Source organism: Tachypleus tridentatus, chromosome 10, assembly GCF_004210375.1.
Source record: "Tachypleus tridentatus isolate NWPU-2018 chromosome 10, ASM421037v1, whole genome shotgun sequence".
Lineage (NCBI taxonomy): Eukaryota > Metazoa > Arthropoda > Merostomata > Xiphosura > Limulidae > Tachypleus > Tachypleus tridentatus.
Genome location: NC_134834.1, coordinates 95,165,959 through 95,180,706, shown reverse-complemented (window position 1 = coordinate 95,180,706; position 14,748 = coordinate 95,165,959). Strand labels below are relative to the sequence as shown.

At 36.3% G+C, this 14,748-nt stretch overlaps 1 protein-coding gene across 3 annotated transcripts in view; it reads right to left on the bottom strand.

Moving 5' to 3' along the window:
- The window catches only part of LOC143229905 (putative 3',5'-cyclic phosphodiesterase pde-5), a 120,896-nt gene that overhangs the window by 97,046 nt on the left and 9,102 nt on the right, over positions 1-14,748 (bottom strand). The window contains exon 1 of one of the 3 annotated variants that reach the window (XM_076462772.1): positions 4,568-4,658. The exons of the other annotated variants lie outside the window; for them this stretch is intronic. The gene's annotated coding sequence lies outside the window, so the exon portion shown is untranslated. Of the gene's footprint in view, positions 1-4,567; positions 4,659-14,748 lie in introns of those variants that run through there. 3 annotated transcript variants of the gene reach the window in all.

Here is a 14,748-nt window from a genome sequence, read left to right as displayed (position 1 = left end):
CTACTCGAGGGCTATCTGCGCTAGCCGTCCCTAATTTAGCAGTGTAAGACTATAGGGAAGGCAGCTAATCGTTACCACCCACCGCCAACTCTTGGGCTACTCTTTTACCAACGAATAGTGGGATTGACCATCACATTATAGCGCCCCCATGGCTGAAAGGGCGAATATGTTTGGTGCGACGGGGATTCGAACCCGCGACCCTCGCATTAACCCACCTGGCCATGCCGGGCCCAAAATAAAACTTTTATTTAGTAAAAGTGTATTCTCTCTATATATATAATTCAGGGTTTTAATTCACCCTGGTAAATTTTTCCCGATGGTACAGGGAAAAGTCAATACAGGTAACAGTAAATTACGATGTTCGAGTCCCGCCAAAGGCAATAAACAGCCCAGTGCAGTTTTACCATAAAACAAATTAAACAAACTCTTGGTGGACAAGGTGCACGTGAAGACTGACAATTATGTAGTTTAGCGCTAAAGTATCGACAACATATTTTTATGTTCATTGACGCATTTTTTGTTCTCCCTTAGGAAAGTTAATACGCTTACACCGCTACCTGAACATCCAACATGTATTTTCCTTATTTAACAAACCAAGCAAATCGAACACATTTCTTGAATAGCAAACAGTTGGAAGTAAAGTACAAAAGAAGTCTTATTTTACATCTGGGTTTTTTTCATTAAAAATCTCATTAGTTCTTTTATTACATAAAAGTCGAAGCTTAATCAACCAATGGAAATTTCACGGGAATTAGTCCCGACAGTAAACATGCAATGGCCTCTAAATGTCACTATATTCATAGAAATGAACAACGACCTAACGTCAACTCTTTGTAACTCAGCAACCTTTTCTTTGGTTCCATCGTATCTAACGACCAATAATGTAGTAATATTCTAGACAATAGGTCCTTATTTTTACTATGTCGGCAATTAATTACCATGGCAATAATCAACATTTTTTATACAGATGTCTCATTGACCTGCGAAGTTAGATTGATCTATTTCTCAAATAATCTTAAATCTATAAGGAAATACGTTCATTTATCTATATTTCCATTTCTGTCTGACAAAGATTTTTCTTTCTAACACAAAATACATTGGTGAAATTCAATTGGTAGGCTCGTCATAGTAGTCAAGTGGAAAGACACAAACATGTTTCTATGGTAACGAAATACCAGATGCATCGGAGTGAGACAACTTGAATATCTTTATGAGTATTTGCTTTGTGCCATAAACACCATCTCTATGAGAAGCGATAGCAGGATTTTGCATATTGAAATATTAGCTATCTTTCCACATAACTGTATTTTCAAACGCTGTAATTTAATTATGGGGAAACTGAATTACAAGTTACCAGCCATCGTTCTTAAAGTTAACATGACTTAGTAATCATGATGGTTCCTTAGCAGCTATCTTGTATATAATTAAAGGTTTTTTTAAATATAATATAAAATATAACTTACTATAAAACTATCTGATGCATTTTTGATATGTTGAATGTTCAGTTTTTTAATCTTTGTCTTAGATAAAGAGTTTTTGTTTTAGGTAGCTACCAGGGTTTTAAATTTTATCTTTAAATTCTGTTGTTTTAAGTTTTAGTTTTTTTTCACAGATAGACTTGATTTAAATGTCATATATCATTTGAATAACCCTCATATTAGATGATATTTTAATTGTAAATTTCAATTGTGTCCCAAGTATTACGTATACACATATATAAGAAAATACATACACTTGTTGACCAACGTACAAATAAATATTATAACAGCTAATTTAGATTATAAATAAATTATTTGGAACATTGCCATATGAATAAATTATTTTGTCGTTTATTGGTTAAGTTTGATTTGAATTTCGTACAAAATTACTGGAGGACTACTTGTGCTATCCGTCCCTAACTTAGGAATAATGGAGTGAGGGTAAGACAGCTAGTCAACAACAATTCCCCTCCAAAAGGTTATATTATAATGCCTTCACGACTGAAAAGGCGAGCATGCTTGATGACGGTGATTCGAATCCATGACCCTCACATTGTGAGACGAGAACTCTAACCACCAGGCCATATCTGGCTTCATTTACGGTTGGTCAAGCGTGTTAAGGCGTGCGACTCGTAATCTGATAGTCGCGGGTTCGCATCCCTGTCGCGCCAAACATTCTCGCCCTTTCAGCCGTGGGGGCGTTATAATGTGACGGTCAATCCCACTATTTGTTGGTAAAAGAGTAGCTCAAGAGTTGGCGGTGGGTGGTGATGACTAACTGCCTTCCCTCTAGTGGCTTTGTGCGAAATTCACAAACAAACAAACAATCATTTACTGGTTACATCTTTTAAGTTTCTTTTTACGTTTGGTTTATAGTATATTTTTTCTAAATTAAACACAGTTGCTCATCAGTCGTGAAGTTTACTTTAATGAAAATTTGAACTAGATTTGAACAGATTTACATTTGTAATGTCACTGTCGCATTTCCTTGTGTCAAGCAAACAGATGAAACGTGTAATAACAAACGTTCTTAATACTGATCTTATCATTTAGTCAGCTTTCCGTCTACTGAACATTAGGTTTAATTCTTAGTTTGTTTTAAAGCTACTCGAGAGCTATCTGCGTTAGCCGTCCCTAAATTAGCAGTGTAACACTAAAGGGAAGGCAGCTAGTCATCACCATCCACCGCCAACTCTTAGGCTACTCTTTTACCAACGAATAGTGGGATTGACTGCCACATTATAACGCCCCCACGGCTGAAAGAAAGAGCATGTTTGGTGCGACGGTGATGCGAACCCACGACCCTCGGATTACGAGTCGAGCGCCTTAATCGCCTGCCTGTGCCGGGCCGAATTTTCACTGAATGTGTTCTGGTAATTTGCAAGCGGTTAAACGTAAATTAAAAAATATCATTTAAAACTGTTCTTCTGCTCTTTCCGTGAATGCTTAGCTTGATGAAATAATAGTCAGTGTGATTAAAATACACGCGTTTGTTGGCTTCACCATGCACCACGTGTGGTAGATTTTTGAACAATCTAGAGAAATAAAAATGAAATGAAAAATTATTCCAATCGATATTTGCTGGTTTACTTTCGATAGTTATTGGAACTGCGCACGTGAAAGGCTTATCTTTGATCTCTGGATTTTGTGCAACTTTTAACTATAATTTTATCAGACAACTAATTTTATCTAGTTGGAACCAAATATATAAACCCCTTTGCAATTTGCCTTTACACTGCTTTCCCCAGTGATTAAGATGCTAAACTTGAGAACTGAAATTTTGTATGTTTGATGTTAAGTACATAGCTACATTATGAGCATGTTTTTGTTTGTCTTTTTGGAATTTCGCACAAAGCTACTCGAGGGCTATGTGCGCTAGCCGTCCCTAATTTAGCAGTGTAAGACTAGAGGGAAGGCAGCTAGTCATCATCACCCACCGCCAACTCTTGGGCTACTCTTTTACCAACGAAGAGTGGGATTGACCGTCACATTATAACGCCCCCACGGCTGAAAGGGCGAGCACGTTTGGCGCGACCGGGATGCGAACTTGCGACCCTCAGATTACGAGTCGCACGCCTTAACACGCTTGACCATGCCGGGCCACATTATGAGCTATCTCTGATCTGCCCACCACAAGTATCGAAAGTCTGTTTCTGGCAGTGTAAGACTGCAATCATACTGCTGTTCCACTGGGGCGGAGAGCTGAGGTTTTTCGTTCGTATCGTCTTACCGTAAAAAAACAACAACAAAAAACGCGCGTTGCACTCTGGAGTCGTAGGTGCGTTACAAGAGTTTCGGTCAACTCCGTTATTGGTTCTGACAGCAGTAGCCTGAGAGATAATAATTAGAAACGGCTAGCGCAGATAGCCAAGCAAACATTGCTTATACTCAGAATAAGGTTTAGCACCTTCAGCAAATTATAATAGAAAATAAAAATCAACTTTAGTTTCCGTTAAAGCTTACAATTGTCTTTCCTAAATTAATATCAGCATTGAGTTTATGAACATATCTTACCATAAGTACAGTAAGTAAATGAACATACATACTTTTATCACCAAAACGTTCCAACATAGAAATCATTACACCATTCAATAATTTGAGATAATACATGTGTTTTAAATACAATGACTTATCACATCTTACATAACCTAAGTTACTGCCACTCTGGTTAGAGTTTCAATATGATGTCTCCCAATAATTCAAATTATTATTAGCAATCGGCTTATTTTTCGTCTTAAAAATTACAAATACGTTTATCTTAAGGTCAGTCTTTCAGAAAACACGTTCAGAGTTTTACTTATTCCACAAGAAATATGTACAATTCTAAAATATTAATGGGATTTAAAAACGACAAAAAAACACGTTTAGCGTAGAATTAGAACGCATTCGTTTAATTCAACTTAGGTTCTAGAAACAGCAAACAAATAAGAAAGTCTCGCATTTAGAAAAAACATTTGACTTTACCAAACATTCTTGCCTCAGGTCAAACTCGTAACCTATTAATTGAGAAGAAAAACCTTGAACAGCTTCGAAGCTAATGAATAATTTATATATCTCCTCTATAAAGGAGTTCTCCATAAACCACAAACCTATTTAATCTCGTCCTAGGTAGTTTTAGACTTATGTCTTCAGAAATCAACGCAACAGGATTCTTTACGACAAAACCTGCCACCTTTAACTAGTGAATCTCTCTCTAATCGTTCACTAAACGGCGTTGCCATGGCTACCACATAACCCATAAAGAGGATGCATGCTGGGAAGGTAAATTAATAGAAACAGAAACAAGCTTTGTGTAATTAAGTTTGAGAAAAGAGCAAAAGGCTACAAGCAACTGTGGTGTTATGAGAAAGTCTAGTACAACATGATGAAGTGTACAGAGTTAATAAGTATATCAATGTATCCTTTAGCATCAATCATTAAGCCCCCTAGCTGTGTATTAAGTAATCATAACACGCATCTACGAGGAACGAAGTTTACAGAATACCTTATTCAATTCTGCTTAAACTGTAATTTAAACGAACAAAACCCACAGTGGAAAAATAAAAGAATTCGAGTTAAAATTTAAATAATTTAATCTGTGCTAAATAGAGAAAGTTAAAATGCAGACAGAAGGAGTCTAACATCGCTGATAATAGTTAAGGGGAGAAAACAAACACATTTTGTCTTAACTCAAATGAAAAACAATGTAGTAAAGACAAACAAGATGCGACTCGTAAATCATAGGATCACATCATGCTAATCTACATATCATGCTAATCTAAACATCATGCTAATTTACACAACATGCTAATATACACATCATGCTGATCTACGGTTTTTATTTTTCCTATTTAATTTTGTTGGTTAAATAACGTTATTTCATTTCTCTATGTATTTAGGCCTTCTCAGCTGATTAAGCATCGTGATTAATAACGTGAGTGCCCAACCGATTATTTCAGATAACAACAGATTTTTAGTCTGTGGTTACTCCATACCGAAAATCGTTTTATGGCCAAAATTAATGTCATCCCTACTCCTATACTTCATTTTCCAACTTATACTGTAATAACTTGAAGGAAAATATTCAACACCACTACCAAAGTATCTCAGTTAATTTTCTTTTTAATCTGTCTTTTTACTCACGTGGCCAGGCCGGGCCTGAATCTGTCTTAGTTAGCAATGCTTATTTACCTTGGCATAACGTCAAAGTTCTAAAGACATAAATTCAGTGTATTAAAATCCCAACCCTCCGGTGCGTCAGCGGTAAATATAGGAACTTATAGAGTTATAGAGCTAAACATCTGGGACTCAAGTCCCTGCGGTGGATAGAGCGTACGTAGCCAATTGTGTAGCTTTTCACTGAAAACAAACATTTAAAATAAAACTGTATATAATCTATGAAATAAGCCTAATATTCGCTACTTATAAACAGTTGCAGCAGTACTATTAACTGAAGCTTTCATAATGAAATATCAGACATGAAATAATTTCCGGAGCTTAAATTTGTTCATTTTTAATTACGCACAAAGCCACACAAGGAGCTATCTATGCTCTGCTTACTACGGGTATCGAAACCCGGTTGCCTGCCACCTATAAAAAAAGAAGAAAGAAAACTTATAATCTGAATAATAGCTAGCAGAGATATGCAAATACTACACGAGACCAACTAATTTCTTTTAATTGCTCGAATTACGTAATAATATCTGAAACTCTATATAGTTACATCACTTTTCGTATTTTACGTTTGTTATACAAGAATTTTATGTAAAAACATAAACAGCAACCTGCCCTGCGCGTACAACACACTAAATAAAGTGTGCAGGAAATATTCAATAATTAATTATGTAGTCAACCTGGAAGGAAAAAAAATTATTCTTTGATAGATCGTTTAGGCAGAGTATTCATGATGAAACTTCGTAGAATGGACGACAACTGCCTGTTGTGGAAATAGAAGTGTAGAGGACGACGTTTTGTTTGTTTGTTTTTTGAATTTCGCGCAAAGCTACACGAGCGCTATCTGCGCTAGCCGTCCCTAATTTAGCAGTGTAATACTAGAGGGAAGGCAGCTCTTGGGCTACTCTTTTACCAGCGAATAATGAGATGGACCGTCAAATTATAACGCCCCCACGGCTGAAATGGCGAGCATGTTTGGTGCGAGCGGGAGTCGAACCCGCGACCCTCGAATTTCGAATCGAACGCCTTAACACGCTTGGCCATGCCGAGCTACACGAAGTTTCGAAAGTCTTTCACCTTTCGTCTTCAAGATTAATTGTAATTAATTTCTGATTATTTTACGTCAGATTCAAAGTGACTTCATTAAAATGATGACTCCCACTATTACATTTCATTCATACACACCACTCTATTAAAAGATAGTATATGAATTAAGATATATTTTTTTCTCTATGACACATCTACGAGTTAATGTTCATGTTCAATTCCTCACTATTAGCCTAATAAATTTTATGTAAATCGCTTTGATCAAGGTCTAGAGAACTGGTGTGACTGGGCGGTGCTTCAATGTCTCAAAATTGGAAAGAATCCAAGATTTTTGAATAAACAGTCAGAGCTGAGGGTAATTTTTCAACTACTTATCATTGTTACTAAGTTATGCCTAAACTAAAATTCCATAAAGTATTCGTTGTATGTAATAGAATAAGCCAATAATAGTGGCGAAAATAATTACCAAACATTTTAAAATATATGCTTTACTGAAAGTAAAATTGCTTGACTTAAATTAAATAAATGATCAGTTGTTTTATTTGTTTAGAATTAAGCACAAAGCCTCACAATAGACAATCTGGAGTGTCGAAACCCTATTTCTAGTGGGATGAGTCCACAAAGAAGGTCACTGTTATATAAACCACGCTCAATCATTGCAGTAATCGGCATAAGAAAACTAGTTGAAGCATGGAATATACTTAACAGAAACCATCTGATCTTAAGCCTATTTCCTTTGACTTTTTCTCATGTCATATAGTACAATAGTTCTTAACCAACTGTACCTAATGATGTTGAAATCAGCGCATATAACGACTAATCACAACAGTTTCTCAGATAATGACAATGCGCTACTTAACAGATAAATTTTACTGTGTAAGTGTTTCAACTGGTGGTATTGAAAAACTTCAAGAACCGGATATGACGTTACTGATCGGATACTAGAATACTTTTTCTGTTAAGTTCGTCTGCATTTCTTGCTTTTGAGAGAAGGATCAAAAAGTAACTTCAATGTTTTTCTAATTAGTTTTCGTTTAGCCTTTGTTTTACAGGCTAAAACAGGTTAGATGCTCAGACTGTAAATCACGGCTTATTGCCGCAAAAACGCACACCGCACTTTGGGGCTGTGGATGCTTAACAACAGTGCTTTGGTGTGTTTGGAATTTAGCGCAAAGCTACACGAGAGCTATCTGCGCTAGCCGTCCCTAATTTAGCAGTGTAAGCCTAAAGAGAAGGCAGCTAAAGGCTGAAAGGGCGAGCATGTTTGGTACGACGGGGATTCGAACCTACGACCCTCAGATTACGAGTCGAACATCTTAACCAACCTGCCCATGCCGGGACCGACACACAACAAACAAACTAAAGTTATTTCTATGTTAGGCTTGGTATGACGCTTTATTTGCTGTATGGGGAACGTGATTTCAAATCCCTCATCTGGCCAATAACAGTGGCTTTCTTACGTCACTATTCGGTCAAACAAGAATAACAAAGTTAATTCGCTGCATAGTTTCTTGACTAAATGCCTTCTGTCTGACTAGCAGCTCAAAAGTAGAGATGATTATTCACATGCAAATTGGCCTTTGTGAGGCCACACACAACAATTCTGAAACAATTAAACCAATCTAATAAATACAAAGCCTATATTTAAACGCTGTCTGTCCTAACGATCTATACCACAGAAAGCCTAACCTCCAGAACCACAAGGGCCCGGCATGGCCAAGCGTGTTAAGGCATTCGACTCGTAATCCGAGAGTCGCGGGTTCGAATTCCGGTCGCACCAAACATTCTCGCCCTCCCAGCCGTGGGAGTGTCATAATGTGACGATCAATCCCACTATTCGATAGTAAAAGAGTAGCCCAAGAGTTGGCTGAGGGTGGTGATAAATAGCTGCCTCCCTCTAGTCTTACACTGCTAAATTAGGGACGGCTAGCGCAGATAGCCCTCGAGTAGCTTTGCGCGAAATTCAAAACAAACACCACCAGAACCACAAATGTAAAATACCATTACAATACTTGGTACAATCACGTGATCTCGTTTTGTTTTCACTTGAGAGCCATCTGCTGTTTCCATCGGACCCTAGATTTTAAGGTTGTAAGTCCGTAGACTTACCGCTGTCCCATAGGTGGCCTTATAAATTCATCAGTTTACACTATTGATTATTATAATGTACTAAAGTAATATCAAACCTTAATGTTAGATGAAATACTTTTAGCAACAATCTTTCCAACAGAATTAAATCATTTTCAATTAAAAGTCGCGGTTATTGCAAAAACTGTATACTGTAAATACAAACGTGTTGCCTTCAGACTGCGCTACATCCAATAATTTAGTTTATCATAACTCGTTCATAATTTTTCTAAGATAAGTAAATAATTTATGAAAAAGAATTATAATTTTATTTATGATATGATATTCGTAGTGAGTAAAAAACTACGTCCTCTCATGGTTCAGCTACAAACTGAGTTTTCATACAAGTGGTTGGCATGGAACAGATGGGCAAGAGGAACAAACGAAGACAAAATGACATCAGAGATTATATAAATCTTTCACATAAAATTGAATATAAATAAACCCTATAACTGTGTTATTCAGGCACTGCATGAAACTTTTATGATAATCTGATCAAAGGTTTTATTTTCTTTCGAAACGTCGTATTTTATAAATCATATGTTTCTGTAAGTCGACCAAACTGATTTTTCTCTACAGGGTGGTCCGTAAGTCCCTACCCATTCATATATCTTATGTATCCAGTGTATCTGTGTGCTGTCCCTCATTCTCGCTGCATAATATTATGCGACGCTATGTTCTGTGAGACATTTTCCTCAACATAGCAAAGGTTATTGTTCCAAATGCCGCGGTAACAGCTGCCTTCAACTCATCATTAGTATTATTGAATATAACATAATAACATATGGATGGGTATGGACTTACGGGCCACCCTGTACGTGATAATAGCCGTTACGAGCGTGATGATTAGAATATTTCAGAATAACGTTAAAACCTGATTATTTTAAACTATTCATTAACGTTATTGTAAGCTGTATTTATTGATAGTTAAGGAAATTCACTAGTCCTTCCACTCAGATTATTTCTGCTCACTACCAAATATTTAATAAAAAAACAAACTCATAAGCTAATCAGTCTAAACATACCTTCCCGACTGTTACAAAAATGATTCAGATCAAATTTGCAGAAAATGTTTACATGATACCCGAAAGTTCATTAGAGTTTTTCATACAGTTTAGCTTGTTTCGTTCGCTTTTTAATCTGAGGTACCTTTCTGGATTTTAAGTAAATACGCTTTTATCTCGCTAGTAATAAACGTTGAAAAGTTTAAGTCAAAATATTTAATTTTTAATAATATATATGCAAAAACGGCTCGTTTGGGTTGTGAAAGTATTTTACGTAGAAGAGCGAACAATTTCTCTACAAGTGGGTTTTCTCGACATCGCTGATTAATTTTTAATAACTTAATTATATGGATGCTAGAATAATATGCTTCTGAAAAAGCATCAACTTTTATTTCCCTTATTACATTTTCTTTATAAGTGAGCGAGAGAGTGGCCTGGCATGGCCAGGTGGTTAAGGCGCTCAACTCCTAATCCAAGGGGCGCAGGTTCGAAACCCGTCGCACTAAACATGCTCGTTCTTTTAGTTATGGGGACGTTATAACGTGACGTGTAGCCCTCGTGTATCTTTGAGCGAAATTCAAAAACAAATGTGTGAGAAGTTTCAGTTGAATAAAGTATGCACTATCGTAATTTTATATCAGAATCTGGATTACACGCTAATCAATATTCTTAGTTATATCCGCTTATATATCGTAATTTTAATGTATATTATAAATGATAAATATGCTGTTGAATGTAATTAATTTTATTTTTTAATTTTATTTTTATTTGAATTTCGCACAATGCTACTCAAGAGCTATCTGCGCTAGCCGTCCCTGATTTGGCAGTTTAATACTAGAGGGAAGGCAGCTAGTCATCACCACCCACCGCCAACTCTTGGACTACTCTTTTACCAACGAATAATGGGATTGACCGTCACATTATAACGCCCCCACGGCTGAAGGGGCGAACATGTTTGGCGCGACGGGTATGCGAACCCGCGACCCTCAGATTACGAGTCGCACGCCTTAACACGCTTGCCAGGCCAATTAATTTTATAGCTTCAATTTTATCTAAAAACCTAAATAATAAATACATAAAATCACTTCTGAAGTAAATATATTTCGATTCTTAGCGTTGAGTCTTCCAGCCTAAACCTGAAATTTTCTCATGAATGACTGTTTATAAATTACAATTAACTGAAACTATACTAAAAATAGAAAACTTTCAGTCAAAATTCCTTTCTAGATATAATGCATATACTAATTCTCCTTTATTATTTATTTCATGATAATTGCCACTAAAACTGCTCTCCAGTGCCACAGCGATTGGGCTTAGATATCCGTAGTGGGCAGAGGACAGATTGCCCATTGTGAGGTATATTTGTGCTCAACTACAAACAGATTCACCAAAACTGAATTTCATATACGAATTTATTAGATTGTTCATAATTTCAATTTTCTCAATAGGTGGAACCTCCTCCTCTCTCTCAGTAATCTGCATCCACCCTTTCCCACTTAGAATTAAGCATTCGTCCAATGTTGAGTTTGTCGTGGGTGTTACGAAATAGACAGACTATTCTTCATGACGAGAAACCCACTTGAAATAAAAATATATCTCAGAACGGCTGGTATGGGTATTAACACTTTTATTAATAAGGTTGTTGTTGTTGTGAATTAAGCACAAAGCTACACAATGGGCTATCCGTGCTCTGTCCACCACGGGTATCGAAACCCGGTTTTTAGTGTTTTAAGTCCACAGACATTCTGCTGAGCCACTGGGGAGCTTATTGATAAGGAGAGAACAATGTTTCTACCTTCCTAGGTCATCTTTAAGTTAACAAAGAAGATGTTAATATCCATACCAGCCGTTTTGAGACACACTGTGTTGTTGTCGTATACAAAACCTCAACTAGAATAAATAGAACAAACGGTAAGAATTTCGATACACATTGTTTGCCAGTCCAACACGAGATTTACATGATGCAAAGCAATTTCAAATATAAGTTACAATACCTTTGATAAGTGGAACATACGTGTTATCAACTCGACTTATCAAGAACATTAAGCTTCAGCACTGCGCATGTACATTACGTGACGTTTTCCAACCATGAAGTTTCCTTCGTGCACGTGCATTTAACTTTCCTTATACTTGAGTATAGTGTACCTTAAATTATAGAGAATTATGGCCAAGGTAAAATGCAAAGTTTTGACCTTGAGCAGTGTGTATAATTAGAGGTACACGGTGAGATTGGACTGCAAGGAAAAAAAAAACTGCGGTCTAAAGCAAGAATTATGCTAAGTAAAAGTTAAAGTATTCGAATATTTAAATACCTATCTATGTATTTGTATCTTGGTAAAAAAAAATATTAGTAAGATTAACAAACTAACACGAGAATGCTGTGTAAGATTTAAAGGTGTTATTTAGTTAGCTAGACTAGCAACAAGTTTAACTTTGACAACAAACACGACTTGGTAAGAAAGACAAGTAAATGTTTGTTATAATAAATATGAGCTTGATTTAGGTGCCTAAAAATCAGGGGCGTAGATTTTTTACACCCGATGGGGGGGGGGGAGATTTTTACAACCACTTATGTGGACTGTTCAATTTGCAAATTGGTAATCTCTGATTACGTGAACCTGAAAGCTGTAAACATGCAGTCACAGAGTAATCTTGTTGCCACGATACTTGCATGTATACTTAGGCCTACTGACTGATACTTACGAACTATCGCTTAGATCGAAAAGCTTAGAAGCACGGTTATATTAAAGATGTACATTTCGGCGCCTGAAAAAGCCTACATGTAGGCCTAATTATATAATTTGATTGGTAAGAACACGAGAACACAAGAACAAACACACAATTTGTAGGCCTGTGATGCAGTAAAACAATACAACAGACCAAACTGTAGAGGGGGATGATTGTATGCACCATACCCCCCACCTAAAATGAAGGGGGGATGTATAACCTCCATCCCCCCCCCCCAGGATCTACGACCCTGCTAAAATACAATTAGCTTTTTAGTCATGAGTCTGGTTTAGGTGTCTGTAATTATACAGTTGTAAGCCTGAATTTGGCGTTTCAAATTACACTTACCATTTGAGGTATGTGCCTAACTGAGGCGTCTAAAATTACAGTTAGTTTTTTAGATACAAGCCTCATTTGCGTGTATAGAATTATTTGCATCGTTTTATGTATGAGCCTGATTTTGGCACTTAGTCTTTTAGCTATGTACCTGATATAGGTGTTTCAAATTACACATAAATTTAGTTAATTTGTTTATAATTGATATCAAATTTTACGTGAAATCATCTACGAAAATTCGGTATGCGTCAACTTGTTTCAAGCTTACCACTCGTCTTTGCGTTCATCTCATATTCTTTGGCATAAGAATAACTTAATTACTTTTATAATAGCTATGCGCATTTAGATGCTTTCCTACCGTATATAGAAGTATAATAAAAAATATGAACACTGTTATGTATAACGACGTATACACAAGAACGAACTCCTTCCAGGTAACATTTATCTCATTTTCAACCCAAATACAGTAAATTATTTTCTGGTTCTCGTGATTATTTAAAGAAAAAAAAAAACAACTGATTACAGTAACAGTGAAAGGAAATAGAAGCTGAAACTGTGTTGGTATAAATACAGGGTGGCCCGTAAGTCTCTACCCATCCATATGTTATTATGTTATATTCAGTTACGCATGTATTATAAATTTGTTTCTTTTTTTCAGAGAAATATGGCCGATGTAAGCCCATTTACACTTGAAGAGCGTACTGTGACAAGTACGTGGGTACATGAGCGCAAGAATACTGGTGACACCCTGGATACAATAATATATATTGATGGGTAGGGACTTACGGGCCACCCTGTATTTATCTTAATACATATATTTGACTTTCCATGATGATTAACTACGTTAATATCAGCGTTTGGATTGTCTTTGACAGATGGGATATCTCTAACGTACTTGGGTGCTATTACCTTAGACATGATCCACTATGTTAACAATTTCATAACCTTAACTGATAACGGTAATGAAACACACACACACACACGTGTATATATATATATATATTAAAGAGTGTATTTATTTTATTTACTCATAGCAAGCGCATTGTACACTGGATAATATAGGATTTCGATTAAGAGATTACTTTGAAAGGATCTGCGTTGGCTTGAAAGACACAATCTGGACCTCTGTCATGTATAATCTTCAACAGAGCATGGAGTACACTAGAAACGAATAATATTGATTTTGTCTTTGTTATCGTTCAAGCTGGAAGAAGCCCATAGAATTATATAGCTTGAAATCCAAGGTTGTTTACTTTCATCTATTTCTCTGAATTCGGCCATAGTTGAATCTTTCTACATCATGGAAGAATATTTAAAAAATCTATCGTAAGGAATTAGTAGGGACTTCATTACAAAAGGCATGATTATCATCTTACTAAATCGGAACGATCTCATTATGTGATGTGTCTGTCTGTATGATAGTAATACCTTGACTAGAAGATTAGCTGATGAATTACCTAAACATGTTTTAGACTTAACAGGTATGTAATAACTAATTCCAGAAAACCTGCTAAAAGGTCTGTAATAATAATTACAGTTAAAAATAAATATTGTTAATTACAAGTAACAGAAAAACAATAAATCTGGGATCCAAATGTTTAATTAGTATTTATATCAAAGACAATGGATAAGCAGGCCCCCGCTAGTACAGCGGTAGGTCTATGGATTTATAACGCTAAAATCAGGGGTTCGATTCCCATCGGTGGGCTTAGCAGATAACCCTATGTGACTTTGCTATAAAAACACACGCACACACATGGATAAGTGTTTAACGATAGGGCTCCACTAAATATCTAAACCTAAACTGAATGAGAATACAGTATGGCTGTACTGCACATGGTGGCCCGTAAGTCCCTCCCAATCCATATATCTTATGT